This window comes from Octopus bimaculoides, chromosome 27, assembly GCF_001194135.2.
Source record: "Octopus bimaculoides isolate UCB-OBI-ISO-001 chromosome 27, ASM119413v2, whole genome shotgun sequence".
NCBI lineage: Eukaryota > Metazoa > Mollusca > Cephalopoda > Octopoda > Octopodidae > Octopus > Octopus bimaculoides.
The window spans coordinates 16,448,037-16,454,336 of record NC_069007.1 but is presented as its reverse complement, the minus strand read 5'-3'; positions in this window follow the sequence as shown (position 1 = coordinate 16,454,336).

Here is a 6,300-nt window from a genome sequence, read left to right as displayed (position 1 = left end):
GAGACAGCTTTAAACACACGTCCATGCTCAATCGCTGGCCAGCGAGAAAGAGAATGAATTGAGCGGGAAACGCTTGCTTGTTTTATTCTACGCATGCGCAGGCGTTACTACAATCCTTTAAAAATAGTGAAGGAACGTAAGGCGATCTTTCGATACCAGTACGAAATATCGGCCTTTTCAGTAAAAATATAGAAATAACAGCAATAACATCAGTGAAAAATGAATATTAAATAAATTGCCTTTACATATTTATCACTATCAGTTACAAGCCCGACATCACAAAATGCGTCTGAATAAACATTGCCGGACAGCAAAAAAGAGACTCGGACCTGGCTTAGAAAATATTTTTCATTTTTAACCTCGTATATAGTACGCACTAGGGATTTTGACCTTTAAATTTTGGGAAAAAAATGCGGATTATACTCGAGGATTTACGGTATACGCCATGGAAAGTGGAATAAACCCTGGCTTTATGAATCCTAGGCCCACGGCAGATTTGTTTACACAAGTCACCTAAAAATAAACTAAGACAAACAGTCTTTGTATCTTTCTTTAACTGACACTATTATAAGCATAATTATACTTTAATACTCAAATAACAGATTACTTCTCAGTAATTTCCTTAATAAAAGTTTATAGTGGATTTTAATGACATTTTTCTGGTTTAAGGGCACGAAAATAGAGTTGCACTTACCTCGACTTGCAATCAGGTACCGCTGGCAGAACGTTCACTTGTTATCATGTGTTGATTCGGCCGATCTCTTCACAGCACGTCTGGACTCTACCGCTGACAACCTAAAAAGAGGGAAACTTTTGTTGTTCCTTACCGACGTGAAGTCATCTTAACCCTTCCAGTCTTGCGATGTCTTTACCTTCGCCTTCCAGTCAATTACCCTTCCACCATGGTCTAAAGATCACTGTTCCCCTGTTCTGTTTCGTAATCCTCCATCCATCTCGGGACGTGGGGGCGACATTCCCTTTGAGATCTCCTTAGAGTCACGGGGCTGGCATCTCCCTCCCCTTCGAAAACCCAAGGTTGATGGGTATTCAATATGTTATACCAGAAGACTGCCTCCCATGGCTGTAATCGTACGGTGGTGCCGTTCCACATTCCCGTTTCCACCTGGCTTGTATGCAGCTCTGAAGAAGAGTCTTGTGCTCCACCTTTCAAGCATCTCTCTCAGCTGCTCTGAGCGCAAGACTGCACAGTTGCCCATCAATACGAAATGTAGTCGAAAAGTATCCGCACTTTGGCCCCAATAAAAAAAAGTCATATTAAAAACTCACCATTTTGATTTAGTCTCCTTCAAAGTATTTGCCTTGGGAGTCTGTACACTTACTGTCAGCATTCCAGCCACTGCTGGAAACATTCCTGAAAATCACTTTTTGGGATGCTGTAGTGCTGTGCCGTCGAATTTTGCTTAATGTCGTCTGTTGACTCAAATCTTCTCCCTCTGAGTGGTTTCTTTTTTTTTTAGCTTTGGGAATAGACAAAAGTCACACAGCACCAAGTCTGGGAAATTAGGAAGCCTGACGAACAAGTGGTGTGTTTTGCTTGGTGAGAAATGCTTGAACGACGCGTGGCTGATACCAGCTTTGGCAACAAGTTGGTCTTCATAGACTATTCCTCGGACCAATCATTTCGTCGTTTCTTCTAGTCGATGGTCTGCCAGAACTGCCATAACATAGAGGTGGGGGGGGGGCACTACAAGGACAGACAACACAAAACGTGGGGGTACATAAAACGGGTAATCTTCAAGTTTAGGGGGATAAAAAAAATAAATAAAAATATTCAAGGGAAATAACTGAACTTACCAGTATTATCCGTTTTCTTCTAGCTGTTTATAAATAAATCACACCCTAACCCTAACGTCAATCAAATCACGTGTGTGATTTATTTATAAACAGAGATGTACGGAGAATACTGGTAAGACGTTCAGTTACTTCCCTTGAATATTTTTATTTATTTTTTTCATCCCCCTAAACTTGAAGATTACCCATAAAACGAATGATGAAATACGAAATAAAATATTTAACAACGAAAGAATATAATAGCTTACGAGTCGCCCAAAGCTCGCAGTTCCATTTTACTGTTCTCACTATACATATTAATTATCAGTCTTTTTTGTCTGTTATATATTCCATGAGGTTCTCTAGTTCCATAACATTGGGTAAACTTTCATATTGCATATATATCCCTGTAGGTCTAATTCTGGTTCCAAATAACTCCATCAGTCTTTCCTTTCTCTCTTACATCAATAAAACTCCTCTTTCGATGGTCTGCCAGAACGTGGCTCCCTCTCTACTGAAGTGCGGCCATCTTTGAACAGGTTGTACCACACCTTTATTTATCTTTTTCCTATAGCATCAGCTGGAGGCGCAATGGTCCAGTGGTTAGGGCAGCGGACTCGCGGTCATAGGATCGCGGTTTCGATTCCTAGACCGGGCGTTGTGAGTGTTTCTTGAGCAAAAACACCTAAAGTTCCACGAGGCTCCAGCAGGGGATGGTGGCGAACCCTGCTGTACTTTTCCACCACAACTTTCTCTTACTCTTACTTCCTGTTTCTGTTGTGCCTGTAATTCAAAGGGTCAGCCTTGTCACACTCTGTGTCACGCTGAATCTCCCCGAGAACTACGTTAAGGGTACACGTGTCTGTGGAGTGCTCAGCCACTTGCATGTTAATTTCACGAGCAGGCTGTTCAGTTTATCGGATCAACTGGAACCCTCGACGTCGTAAGCGACGGAGTGCCAACAACAACATACCTACGCATACACATAGATGTGAACATATAACATCCCTTCTTGAAAAGGATCTTTTGGCAATGAAAAAAGAAATAGAAGTAATTTCCTTTACACTAATGGCTTGTCAACGCAAGGGTAGCAATCCTGCAGCAGAAACCACGGGATTATTCTGCACACACACACATACACACACACGTGGTTTTCTGTTTCCTAATCAAGTAGAACTGGTTATTATTTACTTTTTTTTTCATTAACGGTATCGAATCGGTGGTAAGATATTCGGTCTCCATCTGGTGGATCTTGTGCTCTGCCCTGATGTCTGAGATGAGCCTAATGTTGATGTGTTGTTGGGCTGCTGATAGGTGGTTGGTGCCCGTTGAGGTGATGATCCTGTAGAAGCATACATTCTGTGTGTGCCGTCATCTGCTGTGGGTGTTGTAGTTCTTGTTGGTGTTGCCACTGATGCTGCAGGTGTTGCACATGTTACCCTCGATAGCTTTGGTGTTGGGCAGATGTGGGCCCTGTTTCGTCTCAGCCGCCTACCAGATTCAGTTTCTATAATGTACAATCTTGGAGTTTCGGCTCTACAGACGACTTGTGCTGGGATCCATGTTTTGGTTATACGATCTTGAGCATGCACATGTTGTCCTGCAAGTATCTCAGTGAAATGAGAACCCAGGTTCAAAATTTCCCAAGACACCTGATGAAGGTTAACAACAAACAAGATGAGGACAAATATCCGTCAAATATAAATATTTGACGGATATTATAAGGAATTATGATGTACATAATTCCTTATCTCTTAAATATAGAATTGTATTTCTGTCCTTGTTCTTGAGTGGCTGCTAGCTTTGCCCTTGTCTCATCCTGGTCAATAGGAGGTTGGATCTTTGTTGGCAGGGTGGTTTTGTATTTCCTGCCATTCAGCATTTCTGCTAGGGACTTCATGTCAGCCCTCAGTGGTGTTGCTTGAAGGGACAGAAGTGCCAGGTGTGGGTCTTCCTTAGTTTCCCGGCATTTGACCAGTGTTCTCTTGACTGTCTGCACCTGTCTTTCTATGAATCCATGACTTTTGGGGGTAGTGTGGAGATGAGGTTATAATGTTGAACCCATACTCATCGGCTAGCTTTTTGAATTCCTGAGATGTGAACTGGGTTCCATTGTCACATATGATCTGCTCTGGTATTCCTTGCTCTGCCACAAGTCCTCGAGCCACTGTAGTTATTGTTTTGGCTCTCAGGTCTGTAGAGCCTCCTCTTTGATTTGTTACAACTTTGTGTTTGTCACATTTACAACGTGGTGGACCTTTACACTAAGTCCTTCCATCTCCTGTTTATCATGTGATGATAGTCTGGAAAGAGCGTCTGCCAATATCAGGTCCTTTCCTGGCTTGTACCTGATATTGTGTCATACTTTTGGAGCCTCAACAGTAACCTTTGCAGTCTGGCTGGTGCTTTTGTGAGGTTTCTTCTGTCTATTTGTTCAAGAGGGCGACGGTCTGACTCAATATTGAAATGTCTGCCATACAGATATGTATGAAACTTTCCACAGCCATAGACTACTGCCAGGAATTCCCTTTCAATGTTTGCATACCTTGTCTCTGTGGGTGAGAGAGCTTTTGAGGCATATGCAATAGGTTTACCTTCTTGTATCAATGCTGCACCAACACCTCTCATAGAAGCATCGACTTGGAGTGTTACTGTTTTGCGTCTGTCATAGAACTGCAGAGTTGTCTCTTTGCTGATGTGTTTTTTGATTGTGCTGAAATCCTGTCTATGTGAAGCACACCAATCAAACTCTATGTCATCTTTCATTAGCTCTCGCAGGTTTGCTGTGTGATCGGCCAGCTTGGGTATGAAGCCTCCCATATAGTGGATGAGTCCCCAGGAAGCTTCTGAGTTCCTTCTTATCTTTGGGTTCTTTGATGTCACTGATTTACTTTGATGTGCGAAGCGAAAGCTGTTGATCTTCTGTGGGATAATCAGTTATAGTTTTAGTTAAGCTATACACAAAAAAATTAATAGAGGCCCAGAATGTGTTAGTGAAAGATTTATTTAGTTGAACACATGAGGGCGACAGCCACCAGTCAACTCCTGTTTCATGGAAGCCCGCTTAATCAGAAGTCAACTCTGCTGCAGAACAGCTCCCTAGTTAGCCTACAGCAAAGTTCCTGCCTATAGTTTGCCTGTTATAAATCCTTGCGCGGTGTCCTACAACACCATCTGAAGCGTATTTGTAGAAAATTTCATTAAGAAAAAAATTCCTTTTCCAGAAAGTTATGAGGAAACGAAGTCAGGGGCCTCATTTGTGTATGCCAGCATTTCACTCAAAATAATAATTTATGTTTTCGTTTTAAAAAAATTTACAAAAAAGTCTGATAACGAGAATGCATGACACATTTATAAACCTAATAATGCTATATCATCACTAAAAATAAATAAGAATTTTAATCACATTATATTATCTAAATAAACAAATATGACTTTCAAAACGAAGTGATTATGTTTTCTTATCTTAAAGACTTAAATTTATATTGAGTCTAAAAAAGGGAACCAGCTATATTTTGTTTATTGCTGGGAAGATAGACAGAGAAGTGATAGACAGAGAAGTGAGGTCTGATCAATAAGTACTGTTGCCATAGTAACGAAGCTAAAGCATGCAGAGTGAAGCCACTTGACGCAGATTGACCTTGAACTCTGCTGTGCATACGCACTAAGTTTTAACGTTCTAGCTCACTTCTGCTGTTTACAGCAGTGCTTGGAAGGAACGTGTGTAGTGTGTGATGTCTCTCTCTCTCTCTCTCTCTATCTATCTATCTATCCGTCTGTCTGTCTGTCTGTCTGCCTGCTTGTCTATCTATTTATCCATCTATCTATTTATATATGCATAAATACACCCACATATCCACACACATGCATACACACACACACACACACACTAATGCATAGACAAACACTACACACTACACAAACACACACACACATGTAATACAAAACACAGCCGCACACATACCAAAGACGTGTACTTGTGTGCCGTGAGAAGTCAACACTAAGATTTCAGGTGACTTCAAAGTTAACACAAACCATCAACAAGCATAAACTGATTTTCATGACTCTGGTTCTTTGACATCATTATTAGTCACTACTAAAGGACTATAATAATAATAATAATAATAATAATAATAATAATAATAATAATTATTATTATTATTATTGTTATCATTATTATTATTACCTCTGCCTTAGTGAAGGCGGAGGTATTGTTTTCAGTCCAGTTTGTTTGTTTGTTTGTCCATGGACAAGATATCTCAAGAACCACTGGATAGATTTGGATGAAACTTCCAGGGATGTTTGGCCTCATGACTGGCATGAACTGATTAGATTTTAGGATTGATCCAGTACTGGACAAGGATTATTTTCCCTGTTATTTTACTTAATTTTTGAGATCAGTCGGGTTCATTTTTAGTATTCTCACTCGTGAGAGCAGTTGAGTTTATTTCAGATATTCTCATTTTAAAAATCATCTCCGGCTAATCATTGGTGTTGCCTTGGTAGAGG